This window comes from Ceratotherium simum, unplaced genomic scaffold, assembly GCF_057802395.1.
Source record: "Ceratotherium simum simum isolate JZ-2026a unplaced genomic scaffold, ASM5780239v1 HiC_scaffold_44, whole genome shotgun sequence".
Lineage (NCBI taxonomy): Eukaryota > Metazoa > Chordata > Mammalia > Perissodactyla > Rhinocerotidae > Ceratotherium > Ceratotherium simum.
Genome location: NW_028261260.1, coordinates 1844647 through 1863384, shown reverse-complemented (window position 1 = coordinate 1863384; position 18738 = coordinate 1844647). Strand labels below are relative to the sequence as shown.

Below are 18738 nucleotides of genomic sequence, written 5' to 3'. Positions count from 1 at the left end.
TCCTGCTCTCATCTCAGAGCAGCACTGGATGGTGTGGGTGGCCTCATGTACCTGCTCCTTGTCTAGTGAGTTCGTGGAATTGAAACCATTGGGCAGCTACTCGACGACCTCCTGAGTGGAGTTCTGCAAAGACTGCCTGGGAGCTGGGCCAGAGGGAATCAGGTGCTGCCTGCACACTGCCACTGAGGCCAACCCCCAAGAGAAAGTCTGCTCCTCAGTTCAGGCACAGAGGGCATCCTGGCAAAGAACTTTGGTCAGGGAGGGAAGGAAATGAAACCTCTAGGGCTCAATAATATACGAGTAGAGGAGCTCACCTTCTCATGCTGTCAGCCATGATCTGGGGTATGAATGTGACAGACTCACCAGGTTTCCGACACCTAACAACCAGCTCCTGCCCAGGAATGGCCTGTCCAACATACCCTGCCTTCTCCACTCCACACAGACACACAAACACACACACACACACTATGAGGGGCCTGGAGTGTGGGGTTGATCAGGTGGGATCACCGTTGTGTCCTGGCCTGCACTAGCCTTTCCTGGGCTCCCCCATGTTACCCTTCACTGCCTCCTGTCAGACACCCAGAGGCGTCAGGGATGAGGGCTGAGCCAACATTGGCAACAATCAAAAAGATTCTCTTTCTGGGTTTTTTTGAGGCCAGATCCTCTAAAAGTTGGGATACAACAGCAAAACAATTTTGCTTCTTGGCTGTCTCCATTCAAGTGAGCTGGATGGGGGGCTGTGGGTGCCTGGTTACCAGAGTTCTAAGATCTGTTGAGGACTAGGACCAAGGAGATGGGGTCATTTTTCAAGATTCCTTTACCTGGGACCCTTACCTCAATCAGATTTCTCCAGAGCTGCCCCCTGAGCCTGGGCTGCTCACCCTCCTCTCTCATGTCACTTCCTGAACTGTGCACAAGGAGCCTACACAGCCCTAGCCACAGTTCCCTGGAAACCTAACTCAGGTCCTAGCTTTGAGGAGACAGAGATGAATGCAGACCTCCTCTTTCTTACCAGTTTTTCATCCTGGGAAAGTCCCTGTGCCTCTCAGGTCCTCCCTAGTCTCCAAACCTGCACCATGGGGATCAGGCTAGAATCTACTTCCTGGGGACCTCACCCGGTGTATATGAGATAATATCTATTACCCCTGTGGGCTGGTGTCACATGTACCTAAGGCACAAACTTACAGATGGAAGAATAACAAGAAGGGGTGACATGTAGCACAGAACACCACTCAAAACAGGCCTGGGTTCTAGCAATGTGATATTGGAACAGTCACTTCCAACTTGGCCTCATTTTCAGGTCAGCATCATGAGGGGGTTGAAACTAATGGAAATTTAGATACTGCCTTCTGTGGCATAAAACCATTCAACTGTTTCCTGTTTTATGGAGAATGAGACCCAAGTGCCTCATCTTGGTCTATGAGGTGGGAAGCCTCCACAATGGTACCCAGTAAACCCCACCCATGGCATAGCCATCCCCATGGAACCACTAAGTGGTTAGTAACTGGCTTATGAACATAATAAGAGCCAATGTGATGGGATGTCTTGTCTAAATTTTAACTACACAAGTCTCTCACTTCCTCTTACTCCCTCTCTCATGTTCCATCTCTCTTTCTCACTCTGTCGAATCCCTGTAACTGAGGAATCAAATACCAGTGTTTTGGGACTGCCCAATGTGGAGGCCTATAGAGGAGAGAAGCACGGGAGTGCCCAGGCCAACAGACAGAAAGGAACTCAGTCTCTCAGTCCAAACTGAACCCTGAAGGCTGAGAGTGACCTTGGGGGCTAGTCCTCCCCCAGTTGAGCCTCAGTTGAGTCCACAGCCCCAACCTGTTCAACTCAGTGAGGCAGAGGCACCCAGCTAAAACGTGCCTGATTGCTGATCCACACAAATTGTGAGATAGTCAACATTTGTAGTTTTGAAATGCAAGGTTAGGGGCAATGAAGTCAGAGAGGGAAAGGTAACTGACACAGCCTACCAGGCCCTGGCCCTACCTTTCACCCCAGCTCCTGTTCTCTCCTCCCAGCCTCCCTCCAGCTGCACTGGCCATATTTCTGACCTCCTCTGGCCAAACTCACTTCTGCCTGTGAGACTCAGGACCGGTGGTGCCATCTCCCTGACACACTGCTCCCAGACCCCTGAAGGGCTGGCTCCCTCTTGTCATTCTGGTCCCAGCAAATGTCACCCTATTGAGGCCTTTCAGACCCTCCTACCAAGTGACGCCCAACCCTCCCTCACAGCCCCCTGCTGTGTTTCTCTGCAGCACTTGCTGAGAGGAACTTACCCACGGCTCTCAGAATCAGTGACAAAGATGGAGAACTCAAAGGTTTTTCGGGTACCAATGCCTGTGTTTCTCATCCCCTAAGCCATCAGATGTCTCCTTTGGATCCCACTGCTGCCACCAAACTGGTACAAAACAAAATAAAACTGAGTAAATTTTAAACATCTTATCAGCTATATTCAACAGTTCATGAATCAGGCAGCATCCAGTCTAGCAGAGAGAAAGGAGCTCCAAGGAGCTGTACAAAATGAAAGACTTTTATAGGCAGAAGGGAGCAGGAAAAAGGAAATTACACTACACCAAAAAGAGGGTTGGTTACTGCAAGGTTACCTTCCTTTAGGGGATGGCAGGGCTCTATTAGGAAGGTGACCTACCTGCTGCTCATCAGGCGATTCCCAATTGACTGGTTTATGATTCTATTCCTGGGAGGGCAAAAAGTCTAATTAAATCTTGGCTTGTTGACGTGAGACTTAGGCTAAGTGGCTACATTAGGGCCTGGTGTCTTGTTTTATTATTTTATTTATTTATTTTTTTTGTGAGGGAGATCAGCCCTGAGCTAACATCCATGCTGATCCTCCTCTTCTTTTTTGCTGAGGCAGACCAGCTCTGAGCTAACATCTATTGCCAATCCTCCTCCTTTTTTCCTTCCCCAAAGCCCCAGTAGATAGTTGTATGTCATAGTTACACATCCTTCTAGTTTCTGTATGTGGGATGTAGTCTCAGCATGGCTGGGGAAGAGGTGCGTCGGTCACGCCCGGGATCCGAACCCAGGCCGCCAGTAGTGGAGCACGCACACTTAACCACTAAGCCACTGGGCCTGCCCTGGTGTCTTGTTTTAAACACATTACTTCTGCTGGTCCCTGATTTCCCCAGTTACACCCCAGCTGTCCCTTCATTGACCATTGTTGGTCACACACCCACTGCACCTGCCTCCAGTCCTTCCCCTTCATCACCGTAATCTCACACACAGCTCCTCCCGACACTATCATGACGTCTCCCACCACACGTCCTCTATACTTTCCACACTGCCATCAAGATGCTTCACAAACACCACAACCATTTATGTCCAATGGGCTGAGAGGTCTAACCGTGCACTGGGAATCAGGAGTCACAGGGTCTGTCACTTGGCCTCCAATCACCTACTGTACCCCAGCTGAAGGGCTTACCCTGCGGAGAGACTCAGTTGTAGCCTACTCCATCGAACAACATCTTTGCCCCAGGCTTCCTTCAAAATGCTCCACCCACTTTCTGCCCCAACTTCTCCTTGAGGGGTCATTTTGGGGTAGGCTTTGAGGCCACCTTGGTGATTTTGTGCCCAGGCCCAAACAGCTCTTGGCCCACAAACACTTTAACCATACCCCCTGAAATCATATAGCACAGGTAACCAGTGAATGGGTGCAAATTATTTTACCTCAAGACAACTAAGGAATATTTTACACCAGGAGCATCCACTTTTGGGTTTTACTGTGGGCTGATATCACAAGGCTCTCATCCAGTGAGCTTCTCTCTTCCCCAGCCCTCTGAGCAGCTTTCTCCAGGCTACATTGTGCAATGCAGTATTGTTTCTCTCTCAGCCTGCTTCTCTCAGGTCGCAGGTCCCCTGAGTTTCCTGCTCTGACAGGCTACCAACAACCCATAGAAACAATGTCAGTCCTATAGCACTGGGTATTCAGTTCTACTAGGATTGACTGACTGGACTTGGCACAGGTGCGGTGGCCCTACCCACACATAATCAGGAAACTGAGGCAACTAAGAAGTATCAACAACCTTAACAGAACATGGACAACAACTCCATAAGAACATATCCTAACCCCTGAACAACACTCTCATGAGTCTCTCGCCTAAATGGTTTTAGAAAATGGCCTGACCCTAGACTGTCTATACCGGCCAAGGAAGGAGGGGTTTGTGCCTTTCCTAGAACCACACTTGCTGAGTGTACATCAACAGAGAAGTTCAAACCTACCTCCACCAAATGGCCCAAGAGGTTAAAATATTGCATAATATTACCCAAATCTTTGAATAGATACCAAAGGCCCCTGAGATCACTGACCTATTTTCATGGCTGGTCTCTCCAAGTTGGGGACAATGGAAATGGACTGGATTTTAGACTGTTGCTTGTATAGTCATAGGATTTGTTACTATAGCCCTCGTCGGATGTTTACTCTCTTGGCTACAACTTGCCCTACCCCTAATAACTCCATTAATTACACTTATTAAATATACCAGCCAACTTAAAATTAACCAATACCCTGATTAACTTAAAAAATTCAAAATTTTTATGTGGAAAATCTGCTTAACATAGAATACACCGTTTTAAGCATTTCAAAGTATACATTTCTGTGGCTTTTAGCACAATGATTATGTCGTGTGGCTATCACCACTATCTAATTCCAGAACATTTTCAACACCCCCAAACAAACCCATACTCATTCACACTCTATTTTCTGCTAACCCAAACCCATGGAAACAACTCATCTGTTTTCTCCCCCTATGGATTTTCCTATTCTGGACATTTCATTCAAATGGCATCCTGTTATCTATTGCCTTTGTGGATGGCTTCAGTGAGCACACATGTTTCAAGATTCACCCATGGCCGAGCATGCAGCAGTACTTAATTCTTTTTTATGGCTTATAATATCCTATATTATGAATAGGCCGCATTTGGTTTATGCAGTCATAACTGGATAGAAATTTGGGTTTGTTTCACTTTTGGACCATTGTGAACACTGTTGCTTTGAATGTCTATGGGCAAGTTTGCTCTTTTGGACATATCTACCATGGGCCTCTCCAGGTCAATGGTAATTCTAGGTTTAAGATTTTAGAAAATGCCAAGCTGTTTTCTGCAGTGGCTGCATCATTTTACTTTCCCACTGGTAATGTATGTGGGTTTCCCTTTCTACACATCTTTACCAACACTTGTTCTTTTCCATTATGTTGAATATAGCCTTCATTTTGAGCATGAAATAGTATCACATTGTGCTTTGAATTTGTATTTTCCTAATAATTAATGATACTGAGCAACTATCTTGTGCTTATTGGCCATCTATGTATTTCCTGGAGACATGTCTATTCCAGTTGCTTACCCCGTTTCATTGACTTGTCTTTTATAATTGAGTTCTTTTTTTTTTAAATTCTTTTTTTTAATTTTATTTATTTATTTTTCCCCCAAAGCCCCAGTAGATAGTTGTATGTCATAGTTGCACATCCTTCTAGCTGCTGTATGTGGGACGCGGCCTCAGCATGGCCGGACAAGCAGTGCATCGGTGCTCGCCCGGGATCCGAACCCGGGCCGCCAGCAGCGGAGCACGTGCACATAACCGCTAAGCCACGGGGCCGGCCCTATAATTGAGTTCTAAGAGATCTTTATATATACTCAATATAAGAGCCTTCTCACGTATATAAGTTGCAAATAGTAGGAGACTTCAAAGACCACTTTTAACGGATAGAATATCCATACAGAAAATCAGGAAATAGCCGACATGAAAACATTAAATACTAAATGGACCTGTCAGACACACACAGAACATTTTACTGGACAGCAACAAAATGTACACTCTTCTCAAGGGCACACAGACTATTTTCCAGAACAGATCACATGTTAAGTCACAAAACAAGTCTTAACAAGATTAAGAAGACTGAAATAATACCAAGTAACTTTTCTAAACACAATGGCATGAAACTAGAAGTCAATAACAGAAGGAAAACTGGAACATTCATAATATGTGGAAGTTCAACAAAAACTCTTAAACTTAAAAGTAGATCAGGGGGCCAACAGGTGCTGTAGCGGTTAAGTGCATGTGTTCCGCTGCTGGCGGCCTGGGTTCGGATCCTGGGCACGCACCAACCCATGCTTGTCAGGCCATGCTGTAGTGGCATCCCATATAAAGTGGAGGAATATGGGCAAGGATGATAGCTCAGGGCCGGTCTTCCTGAGCAAAAAGAGGAGGATTGGCATGGATGTTAGCTCAGGGCTGATCTTCTTCACACACAAAAAATGTAGATCAAAGAAGAAATCAAAAGGGAAATTAGAAAACAGCTCAAAACATACAAAAAGAAACAATAGGGACTGGCCTGGTGGCACAAGCGGTTAAGTGCGTGCGCTCCACTGTGGCGGCCCGTAGTTCGCCGGCTCAGTTCCCGGGTGCACACCGACGCACCGCTTGGCAAGCTATGCTGTGGCGGCATCCCATATAAAGTGGAGGAAGATGGGCACGGATGTTAGCCCAGGGCCAGTCTTCCTCAGCAAAAAATAAAATAAAATAAAATAAAAGAGGATTGGCAGATGTTAGCACAGGGCCAATCTTCATCACAGACACACAAAAAGAAACAATATGGGCCGGCCCTGTGGCTTAGCGGTTAAGTGCGTGCTCTCTGATGCTGGTGGCCCGGGTTCGGATCCCGGGCACACACCGACGCACCGCTTCTCCGGCCACGCTGAGGCCGCGTCCCACATACGGCAACTAGAAAGCTGTGCAACTATGACATACAACTATCTACTGGGGCTTTGGGGCGAAAATAAATAAATAAATCTTTTAAAAAAAAAAGAAACAATAAACACACCAAAACTTATAGGCTGCAGCAAAAGTAGTACTAAGAGGAAAATTTATAGTGATAAACTTGTACATTACAAGAGAAGAAAGATGTCAAAGAAACAACCTGACTTACAACACACAGCATTAAAAAAAGAAAAAATGAAACCCAAAGTTAGCAGAAGGATGGAAGTCACCAAGAGGAGAGTGGAAAAAAAATGAAAGACAGTATGGACGATTAATAAAAGTAAAAGTTGAGTTTTGGAAAAAATAAAATTGAGAAACCCTTAGATAAAATATCTAGGAAAACAAAGAAAGATGACTCAAACTAAATCAGAAATGAAAGAGGAGGCATTGCAACGGATGCTTCAGAAAGAAAGAGATCAGAAGAGACTATTCTGAACTACTGTACACATAAATTGCATAACCTAGACAAAATAGATAAATTCCTAGAAACAACCTACAAAAGCTGAATCATGAAGAAATAGAAATCTTGACTAGACCAGTAACAAATAAGCAGATTGAATCAGTAATCAAACACCTCCCAATGAGAAGGGACTTCTCCACTCTGTCTGACCTTAGCCAGCCTGCCCCAGTGCCAGGCTGACTCATGTGAACCTAGCTGGCTCCCTGCAGGCTTCTGCAAATCCAGGCCCCTGGCTCACCCTGGAGCATGCCAGCTCTGGTGGCCTCAAGCAGCATCCTTGACACCAGGCTCCCACCATGCTCCTGGGAACCCAGGGCCCCATCTCAGCCTAGGGGCTGCCATCTTAAACAGCCCAAGGTGGCTCTTGTGACCACAAGTGGTGTCCTTGGCACCAGGCTCCTGGTGGGCTTTGGTGAATCCAGACCCTGGCTCACCCAAGGTCCTGCTTACTCCAGGCAGACACAGGCAGCATTCACAGCCACAGGCAGCTTCTGTAACAGGGCAAACCCAAGACCCCAGTGGGCTCCCACAAACCCAAGACCCCAGGTCACTCCAGCACTTGCTGGCTCCAGCAACACAGGTAGATTCCATGACACCAGGCTCCCAGGGGGCTGCTGGGAACTCAGGCCCATGGATCACCACACCACCTGCCTGTTCCAGCAGCTGTAGACAGCTCTTATGGAACGAGGCTCCTTGCAGGCTCCCACAAAACCAGGCCCCCAGTTTACCCAGGTGCTTGCTGACTCAGGCGGCCCCAGGCAGCTCCCATGGCACCAGGCACCGGCAGGTTCCCATGAACCCAGGCTTCCATCTTGATCCAGTGCCTGCTGGCTTCTGCAGCCTCAGGCAGCTCCTGTGGCCCCAGGATCCCAGCAGGCTCCCAGGAATCCAGACTTCTGGCCTACCACAGCACAAGCTGTCTCTCGTGGCACCAGGCTCCTGGCAGTCTCCCATGAACCAAGGCTCTCAGCTCATCCCAGCACTGGCGAACTCTCATGGCCCTGGATGACTCCTGTGGTGGCAGGCTCTCAAAGAGGACCTGCCAAAACAGGCTCCAGTGGGGCTACTCATGATCTCAGGGTCCCAGCTGTGCCCAGGGCCAGACACAATACCATAGACCCAAGCTTTCCACTCACCCCAGTACCAGGCTGCCCAAGGACTCCAGCTGCAAGCTTGCCCCTGGACACCACCAGATGGCCTACCCAGGACCCCTAGATGGGATGACTATGAAGGCTTTGGTTTGCTAAAGCCATTCTGTAAAGACTGGAAGAGGTGCCTACTTCCTCAAATTTGCAGACACCAATGGAAGGCCACAAGGATAATGACTAATCAAAGACTCATGACACCACCAAAGAAAAAGAATAAAACTCCCATGACCGACAAAGAAATGGAGATATAGGAACTATGAGACAAAGACTTCAGAACAACCCTCTTTGAGAAATTCATAAAACTCTAAGGAAACATAGATAGACTACTAAATGAAATAAGGAAACAGTGCATGAACAAGTGAGAAGTTCATTATAGAAACAGAAATCATTAAGGAAAAACAAACAGAAATCCTAGAATTGAAGAACACAATGACTGAACTGAAGAATTCAATAGAGAGGTTCTAAATCAGATTCAACCATGTACAAGAAATAATTAGTGAACTAGAAGATGTGTCGTTTGAAATCATCCAGTCAAAGAAACAAAAAGAAAAACGGTACTGCATAGGAATGGGGAAAGGCAGTGTGAATTATGGGATACCATGAAAAGAAATAGATAAGCATTATTAAAGTACCAGAGGAGAAGACAGGGATAAAGGAAAAGAGTGTTTACTTAAAAAAAAATAGCAGCTTGTATCGCTATGAGTTTCCCTCTCAGGACTGCTTTTGCTGCATCCCATATGGTTTTATATGGCATGTTATCATTTTCGTTTGTTTCCAGATAGTTTTTGATTTCTCCTTTAATTTCATCAATGATCCATTGGTTGTTCAGTAGCATGTTGTTTAATCTCCACATTTTTGTCACTTTCCCAGTTTTTTTTTCATGGTTCATTTCCAGTTTCATAGCCTTATGGTCTGAAAAGATGCTTGTTATGATTTCAATCTTCCTAAATTTATTGAGGCTTGCTTTGTTTCCCAAAATATGGTCTATCCTAGAGAATGTTCCATGCGTGCTTGAGAAGAATGTGTAGTCAGCTGTTTTTGGATGGAGTGCTCTGTATATGTCTACTAGGTCCATCTCGTCCAGTTTTTCATTTAAGTCTAATATTTCTTTATTAACTTTTTGTCTGGATGATCTATCCATTGCTGTAAGTGGGGTGTTAAGATCCCCTACTATTATTGTGTTGTTGTTGATTTCTCCTTTTAGGTTTGTTAATAGTTGCTTTATGTACATTGGTGCTCCTATGTTGGGTGCATATATATTTATAAGTGATATGTCTTCTTGATGTAGTGTCCCTTTTATCATTATATATTTCCCTTCTTTGTCTTTCTTAACCTGTTTTATCTTGAAGTCTACTTTGTCTGATATGAGTATGGCAACACCTGCTTTCTTTTGTTTGCCATTAGCTTGGAGTATTGTCTTCCATCCTTTGACTCTGACCCTGTGCTTGTCTTTAGTGCTAAGATGTGTTTCCTGAAGGCAGCATATTGTTGGGTCTTGCTTTTTAATCCATCCTGCCACTCTGTATCTTTTGATTGGAGAGTTCAATCCATTTACATTTAGGGTAATTATTGATATATGAGGGCTTAATGTTGCTGTTTTGTCACTTATTTTCTGGTTCTTTTGCATTTCCTTTGTTTCTTGTCCCATTTGTTTTGGACTGCCAATTCAGTTTGGTTGTTCTGTCTTATGATTCTTCTAGTTTTCTCTTTGTTTATCATATGTGGTTTTGCTTTGATTATTTGTTTAGTGTTTACCTTGAGGTTTGGGCAAAAAATCTTGTGTATGAGATAGTCCATTATCTGATAGCCTCCTATTTCCTTATACTAAGTCAATTCAGTCACTTTCCTCTTCCCCTTAAGTGATACAGTAAGTTAGGAAACGGATCTGTTGACAAACACAAAAAAGCTAGATCTAGCCTCAGCCTGAGGGACAACAACATAAGAAACTATTGGAGAGGAAACATTCTCCTCAAACCACAATGAAACAGTCACCACAATGGACTGTGTGCTAAGCCACAGTGAAATCTCTAAAGAGTCCAAAAAGCAGAAATCTATAAGTAACCATATTACGGGACCTTAAAGCAATAAAAATAAAAAATAATCACAAAATATTGGCTCCCCTCCCCCAACCTATCCACTTGAAAATCTGTCCACACCCTTCTAAATCTCTCAGGTTACAGAGGGGATCCAGACAGACAGGACAAACTCTTTAGAAATGAGCAGCACTGAGAGCAGCATGAGGCAAATCCATGGCGTGGAGACTAAGGGACAGAAGAGACACAGCCTCCACTGCAGGTATCAGGGAATATCAACTCTACACGAAGAAGCTGAGCACTTCCCTCCAGGAGCCAGAACAACACCACAATAAAACCAACAACAGCAGAATGAAGTGAGGATTCACGAGGCGGGAAAAACAATGCAGACCTAAGCAATGGAGTTAAGGGCTGGCTCTCTGGAAAGACCTGTAACAGTGAGAAACCTTGTGCAGTCTGACCAAGAGGAACAGACAAAGGCACCAAACTGTACCATCAGGTACAAGAAACTACCGAAACTGCTTTAACGTGATAGGAGAACATAGCGGATAACTCTGACCAAGACATCAGCGGTCCTCAACTGGAGCTGTCCTTCCACCAGAATGCATCTGGAAACACGCAGGATGGGTTTTGTTTCTTGTTTTGTGTTGTCCTAATGGTTGTTGCCCTGGGGGTCCCGGAGATCCTGAACAGCCAGTCACATAGAGCCGTTTCCCTCCTGAAGTGTTACTGACATCTGGGAAGACGAGCACTGATCCAGATTAAATGAACTATGTGGTAGGGAAATGTTTTCCATGGATGTATAACAGGCAAAAGATGGTACCCTCAATACATAAGGAATATCGAGAAACCAATGTTTACAACGACTAAACTGTAAGAGAGCAGGAAAATCAGAAACATAGCCAAGAAACACACCAAAAATATATCCAACCTATTCGTACAGGTGGAGAAATATGCATGTAAAGCACAGGGAAGAGTTGAGGAGATTACACACCAAATTTTACTACCAACAAGGAATAAAAGTTGGGAGGTAGGTGAGAAATAGGAGTTTTTACCACTTCTTACCTTATATATTTCTGTAGTGCTTTAATATTTACAAAAGAGAATGTACTCTACTCAAAAAGATGTTTAAAATTTTAAAGAAATTATTAAAATGTTCAAAATGACTTCAGTTCATGGATATTCATTAAAACACGAATGGAAAGAACCTCCCCATGACTTTAAGAGTCTCCTATAACTTTTCTAATAGTTACTATGTCGATTTTATTTCACATTTAGATCCTAACTCATTGGAATTTACATTTGTGTGAGGGATGCAACAGAAGCTGATTTTCTCCTGTTCAAGTGGAAAAACAAGGATCCAGGCACCGTTCATTGTGTAGGTCTGGCTTTCCCAGCAGACCTGCAATGCCTCCTTTCCCAGCCGCTAAACCTTGACAACTACCACTGCCTCTCGAGCGCCCTAGAACTGGCGGGGTGAGCTCTGCAGCCTGGGCTCCCTGTCTGCAAGGGGCAGCTACCAGCAGAGCCTTCTCCCAAGACAGCAGCAGGCATGCTGCACACAGAAGTGCTCAGTGGCAGTCTGCTGCATAGCAGGAAACCCCTCATGATGAGCAGGCAGTGGGGGAGCCCCGAGCACGGGCACTGACCTCGGCGGGGGGCACCAGGCTGCTAAGGCAGGGAGCCCCTCCCTTCAGCTCGTCCAGCTCCTCCTGCAGCGTGTGCACCTGGCTGTCGGCAGCTGCCCCTCTTCAGCTCGCCATTCTTCTCCACCTGCTCCCACAGGTGGCACCCGTGCTCCTGTTCCCCCGGGAGCAGAAGCAGTAGGAGTGCAGCGAGTTGAGGAGTTCTTGGGCCCCCAGTGCTGACAGGATGACCTTTCTGAGAGACGTGGGGCTGGTGTCGCTGTGCTCGCCCCCCACAGCTTCTGTGTCTGGCTTTAAGGTGACATCTGTTGGAGGGTGGAGGGGCTCTGGGAGGCTTTCTGAGGCATCATTGTGAATGATGAACTTGGGGGTTCTGGGCCAAGCCCTAGTCAGGCACAAGGCTGGTCCCTCTGCAGCTGGGCTCCACATCTCTCTTCAACCTCTTTCGGTCAACAGCCTCGTGGGGGACAGATGACCTTTCTCGAGTGTGCTCTGAGAAGAAAGTGTAAGAAAGTTGCCAGCCAATAAATCTGCACACCCCAGATCCTGAGGGATAAAGTCACCCACGGAAATGCCACTCTTACCTAAGAGACCCTGGCAGGGAAGAGGGGGGTCTCATTGTCAGCATCCATAGCAGACATGTTTGCATCTCCCTGGCTGCCTGATGCTGTGGAGGCCACACTGTATCCTGGAGTTCCTTCCAGAGACTCTGCACCTGCTCCTGACTGGCGGCTTCCTGGGCAGCCCTGGGTGCAGGTTCACCCTGCACAGTGGCTCGCTTCAACTTGCGGGAGCCCTGCTAGGCCCTCAGGTTTTCCCTCAAGGACAACGATGAACCTGCAGCTCCTTTCCCATCTGCTTCACTCGCATGTTCCTCAGGCCCCCGGTGGCCTTCCTGGTGTCCTTTCTCCTGGGGCGGCCACGGACTTCAGGCCCCCCTTCTCAATCAGGTGGAAGATGGAGGGCACGGCCATGGCTTGAGCATGTAATACTGACCATCCAGCCTTTCCAAGAGCTTTTTTTGGTGAAACGTTCACTACAGATGAAAGAATGCTTAGTGGGGTCCAGTCATCCCTGTGAACAGCTTTTAACCACTGAACCAGACATTGAGCCCTTTATGTGGAGCCTGCAAGGATAAATGAAAAAGTAACTAGAAAGAAAGAATTAAATGTCTACCCCTAAAATAATCAAGTATAGAAACAAAACAAGTGTTTTTGGGAACACTGACACCTGTAGCCACTTTACCCATTTAAACCTTTAGTAAAGATTTAAGAAGCACCTTCTGCTTGCAAGTTATTACTGGAATAGAAAGATGAAAGACCCACTGTCTACCTTAAGAAACTGACCATCTGTAAGGCAGAGGAGGAAGAAAGGTGAATACCTCCTCCCAGGCTGTGGTAAGTGCCCTGTAGGGACACAGACACTCGGGCAGATAGCACAGGATGGCATCAAGACAACAGGAAAGGCTTCAGGAAGCCTCAGAAATAGTTCCTAGAAGCTCATGGCTACCCAACCCTCCTGCTGTCCATCGGACGCAGTGCTAAAATGGCGAGGGTTGGTCCCCCTATTTCAAAGCCAGGCCAGGTGTCGGACAGCAGAGCCTCCCAGGCACTCAGCAGGGCGCCTGGCCCCAGCTCTGCTCAAGTAGCTGAGGTATGCAGGACTGCCACCAGGAGAAGGTCAGCCCCAAGGGTTGTGGTTCTGTGTTCCTCCTGTCCTCCCCCTACCACGAGGAAAGCTGTTCTCTGTACAAAGCAACAATCCCCTGCAAGGTACTGACCAAGACACTTCATCATCTCTTCTCCGCATTAAGGTAAATTCTCTATTTAGACCAAACTCTGCAAATGGGGGTTTGGGGGGTCTCTCTCAAGGGCTTTCTGCTCCACCTGAGGTCATCTAGCCCCCTGAGTCCGCTGTGGACCAGACCAGGTGGATACTAGGTCCTCAGGGAGTTCCAAGCAACATGACCTTCTAACCTTTCTCAATGCTTTGTGACTAGTTACCAAAGGACCACCACCTCCTTTGCCCCCAGACCACGTTAAACAATGACACATGCCAAGAGCAACCTTCACTGCAGTGCTTTGCCTCATTCTCAAAAACAGTAACAAAACTTATGGGACACAGGCTCTGAAGGAACTGTCAAGAAAGCAGGGTGGCTGACCTCTGAAACAAGCTCATGTTACTAGTTCTTTGGATAGATTGTAACAACTTCCGACTTAGAACAAACCACTGTAAACCTTCAATAATTCTACAGACAAGTGGCATTCAGCTCTTTCAAAATACAACAAGAACCTGCAATGCAAAACAAAAGGATCTGCCAGGAGATTTTCAAAGTAAAATGTGTTCAGTGCACTGTTTTGGGACCTCCAGTGCGGAGTCCGCAGGAAAGGACTCACTGAACTGGCTGAATTCCAGAAGCCCTCATGAAGGGAGCCAAGCCAGGGGGCAGGCAAACTCCTCACCATGCTGTCGGAGCCCAAGGAAGAAGTGAAGAGAGGAGCCCCTTCCCCGAGTCCCCAGGGTAAGCCCCCGGGTGAGGAGTGGGCCACGCCCTCCACCACCCAGGATGCTGTCAAATGCAGAGTCCACTGTCAGATGCCTCTCCAGGACTCACCTCCAGTGCAGAGCCACCTTTCCCTGCACTGCCAGGACCCGTCTAGCAACAGAGCATCTGGGAGGTGCGTCCATCCCGGAGGTACAAGCGGCTTTTGCTCAGCCACATTCCTGATCACAGAGATCAAGGCAGGCTCACTGCCATCAAAAGAGCAGAAAAGTCACAGCAAATGCCAGAAGATAGTGACCTAAGGAAGAGCGTTTCCAGAATACCCTGTTTCCCGACATTGTAGGCCTCAGCCCAAATCAATGGAGAGCACGGTGGTCATGGGGTGGGACTGAGAGGGTGGTGGAGGCCATAAGGTGGGTGCTGGTGGCCATGGGGAGGCCGCAGTGGCCCGAGGCACCCAGAGCAGAGATGGTGGCACAGACCAAGGCCACACAGTGCCCGGTGCTGACTCACCTGCTGGACCAGCCCGGAGGGCCTGAGCACAGAGTGCCGCCTGCCTCAGGCTGAACCTCGAGGCAGGCTGACCAGGCAGCAGGATGGCATTGTTTTTAATTCCTTTTTCTTTTCCTGGCAGCTGCAACATAAGTTTACTGAAATCTCAGTTTGGGAACTGTACAGTAGACTAGTAGGCAATATTTCAATGGTTTGTGGCATCTGGCCACTTAAACGTGAGGTGGCTGGAGGAAACAGTAGCCCTGACTTCCAAAGGAGCATGTTCAGCAGATGTATTTCTGGTGACGTTTGTTTAAAAAAGATAAAGAATCAGACAGTGATGCACTGTTTGCTGGGGGCACATGGTGGGGGAAGGAATAGAATTATTTACTTCTCCATCTGTTCTCAGGTTATTACTGCTTACATACCTACGACCATTCCCAGGAGAGACTTGGGTAAGGTAGAAAACACAGTTTAATGTCAGTCATATTACCTTAGATATGAAAGTCATCAAGGTAAAGTTAGGAAAAGACATGCGATGAGTGGTAATGAGACACGGAAGGCTGCTGCAAAGTAGAAAAGGTGTTTGTGTTTGAAAGCCTCTGTTGATGCTGATAAGAACATGTATGGTATTTGTAGGATGTGGTGGGGAGTTTTCTTTCTAACATGATGCTGTGCGTCCTTTTAGGGCTGATAAATGGACCAGCCTCTCCTGGTCCCTGGTGTTCTTACAGATTCGGCCTTCCTTGCCCAAGGGTTAGGCAGTTCCTGGTTGTTTTTTTAGTTATCCATTCATTAAGCTACATTTCTTATTGAGCGCAAGGTTTGGTTCATGCACTGTACTAGACCCGGGGGCCAGAGAAGTGAGCAAAACACAAAAAGCATGCCCTGGGTGACGTTCTAGATGTGACACCAATGGTGTGGCTCATGTGGGAGAGTGATGTGTGCCAGGCTGGAGGGGGGTGGAGTTGTAGCCAGGAGGGCCAGGAAAGGTCTCACCGCAGAGGTAGATTTTGAACAAGCCCCAAAAGCAGTGCAGGAGGAAGAGCAAGTGGCCTGCTCTGGGAGCAGCAAGGAGGCCAGTGTGGCCAGGGCACAGCCGGTGACGGCAGCAGGAGCTGAAAGCAGAGTTGTGATTTTGGCCCAATCGTCGGCCCTTGTTGGTCATAACGAGGACTCGGGCATTGATTTATTCTGAATGAGATGGTGACCCTTTGGAAGGTTTTGAGAGCAGGAGTAACATGGCTGGACATAGGTTTAGCAGGCTTGATCTGGCTGCTCTGTTGAGAACATACCACAGAGGGGCCGGGGCAGAGGCAAGGAGACCAGTTAGGGTGCTGTTGCAATAAGCCAGGCAAGAGGCCTTGGAGATGTAGGTCAGGGTGGGGAGAGGAGGTTGAATTCTGGGTGTGTTTGGAGATCGAGACAGTAGGACTGTGTACAGATGGGAAGTGGTGAGGGGTGGGGCTGGGGAGGGAGGACTTGAAGTCGGTGCTGAGTTTATGGCCTGAGTCAAGAAACTTAGCTGGGGAGACTTGGGGAGGTCCTGCTTGGTGGGGAGCTGTGGGAGTTTGGTTTTGGCTGAGTTGACTGTGAGATTTATAGTTTGTCTGTGGCTCTTTTCCACGAGAGGAGAGCAGAGAATGGCCACCTGGAATCTGTCGTATGAACTCCCTGTGCCCCTCCCAGGCTCCCTCCTGGCACAGACATCCTATGGGAAGGCCTTGGAGTGGAGGTTCCTCTGTGCCAACTTTCTTGGGTGTTCTGGCCTGTTTGCACTGCCCCTCCCTGGGTTTGTCACCTTGAAAAGATTTACTCACTTAGTGGAGCCTCAGGTTTTCAAAAGTTAAAGTTTATGTAATCAGTGGGCTTGAAAAGCAGTATAAAATATTTCCAAAGACGCAAGAAATAGGTAAATTTCAGAAAAAAAAAGATTCTAGTATTACATTGTATGTGTTAAAAATTCTTGTTTCCCTTTCTGCCTCCCCTGAGCGTGTGTAGTCATATTGTTAGTTCTGTTCTTTTCCTTGTGATGCAGTATTTTCAAATGGAATTCCAGGGCTTACAATTGCACAGCAAGTTGTAATATGATTAATTGTTTATAAAACAATGTCTTTCCACGGAAATAGTTAATTAACATTATTTTCTGAAAGTAATAAATACATGTGGCTTTTCTTGTTGAACTAGAAAAATGCTTTACAACTTTCTTCTCTCCTTTCCATTAAAGTGTAGGTTTGTGTGAATTTGCTGGATTCTTCAAACACTGGGTTTGCCATTTACAAGGTCACTGTGGTCCAAAGCAACGTGACTGGGAGCAGAGGCCTGGGGTCAGGGTCTCTAAGATAAGCCCCCCTTGAGCCTGCACAGAGAAGTACTTGAGGCCCACACGTTCTTCCTGGGTGTCCTCCCTGCTCATACTCACTGCAGAAGGAGGCTTTCTGCTGAGAGAAGCTACAGAGCCCTGGAAAGCTGGGAAGGCACCTGCACAGGGGGAGGGAGTTGCTGCCCTTCCTGAGGTTGTCCCTTTGCTTCCCTTGAGCCTGTGTCTACACGTAGGGTGGAGTTTTGCACCCACAGTGTAGGGGCCCCGCAGAGTGTAATTTGTTCACATTGAGAAAGTCTGTGAATGTCAGGAGTTCTGTGTCTGGATTAGAGTTTATGAATTTAGGGTTCATTTGAGTTACAACATTAAACTGCATCCTGTCGAGAGTCTCCTCACTTGTGAGAGTGGAAGCTGAGAGAGGGAGCCCTTCTTTTCCTTCCCAGGCAGGGGAGGGTGTATGAGCTCCCAGAGTCCATTCCTGTGGCTGCTCAGGTATCGCCACCCTTCTGCACCAGGGACTGACCCACTCCAGGGCTTCTGTCTCTACCAGGAGAGTTTAGAATGTGTTTAACTTTCTGCATGTGGCTTTCCTTCTGTCCTGTGGGAAGCAGGCAGCTTATCTGTGCTGATCCCAATATTTGTGTTTCTTTGCTTTGGATTCCTGTATCGATTGAGCAGTGCAGCCCTATATTTCTGGTTTCCCTTAGCTCTTTGTAATTTTATTTCCTGTATGAGAAATAACATTTTGAGTTTCTTGGGATTAAAAATGTGAATTGATGGAGAGATATAATGTCAGTAAGGCAAGAAAATTGTAGAACTAAATAGAGTTTTTGTTTTTAGGCAAGAGAATCTCAAGATGTGAAATGAATGTGTTGAAGTTTTCAGGTGCATTTTCATTTTTACATCAGTGTTTGCATGTGCTTGTCCCTAGAGAACATTGAGATTTAAAAAGCTAAAACAATGGAATTTCTATTTTAATTGATGTGAAGAAAATTAATCAAACTAATCCCACTATGTTTAAGGAGCTAATCCCAAACCCCTCTTGCATTATAATATGCCACTGACTCCTGAAAATCCTGCCTGTGTGAGACACAGTGGAGGACAAACTAGGATGCAGCTTGTCCTTTTACTTAGCGAGAGATATGAAAATGTCATTTCGTCTGGTTACTCTTTTGTAACCGTTAGTGTGCTAAAGGAATTAAATCTTAGAATGGTTTCCTATGTACAGAAGTTTAAATTAAAGAAAAACTATGAAATGGGAAAACATGGTATGTGTAAATTTCTCTATTTATATTAGATAAATCTGTAAGATAGAAAAGTCTAACCTCAGAAGAGTCACTGCCAACACTTCTGGG

The 18738-nt window shown here is 46.6% G+C and overlaps 1 protein-coding gene and 1 pseudogene across 8 annotated transcripts in view; both read right to left on the bottom strand.

Moving 5' to 3' along the window:
• The window catches only part of LOC147911290 (uncharacterized), a 68815-nt gene that overhangs the window by 20959 nt on the left and 29118 nt on the right, over positions 1-18738 (bottom strand). For 3 of the 7 annotated variants that reach the window (XM_087428264.1, XM_087428260.1, XM_087428261.1), the window contains one exon: positions 2286-2407. The exons of 1 other annotated variant lie outside the window; for it this stretch is intronic. The gene's annotated coding sequence lies outside the window, so the exon portion shown is untranslated. 3 more of the 7 variants (XM_087428257.1, XM_087428263.1, XM_087428262.1) reach the window with 3 other exon arrangements.
• On the bottom strand, positions 2415-13594 carry LOC147911291 (peroxynitrite isomerase THAP4 pseudogene; annotated as a pseudogene). Its single transcript, XR_015551259.1, has 3 exons — positions 13575-13594; positions 12069-13178; positions 2415-2704 (listed from the first exon to the last, which is right to left on the bottom strand). The product of XR_015551259.1 is annotated as a peroxynitrite isomerase THAP4 pseudogene (transcript).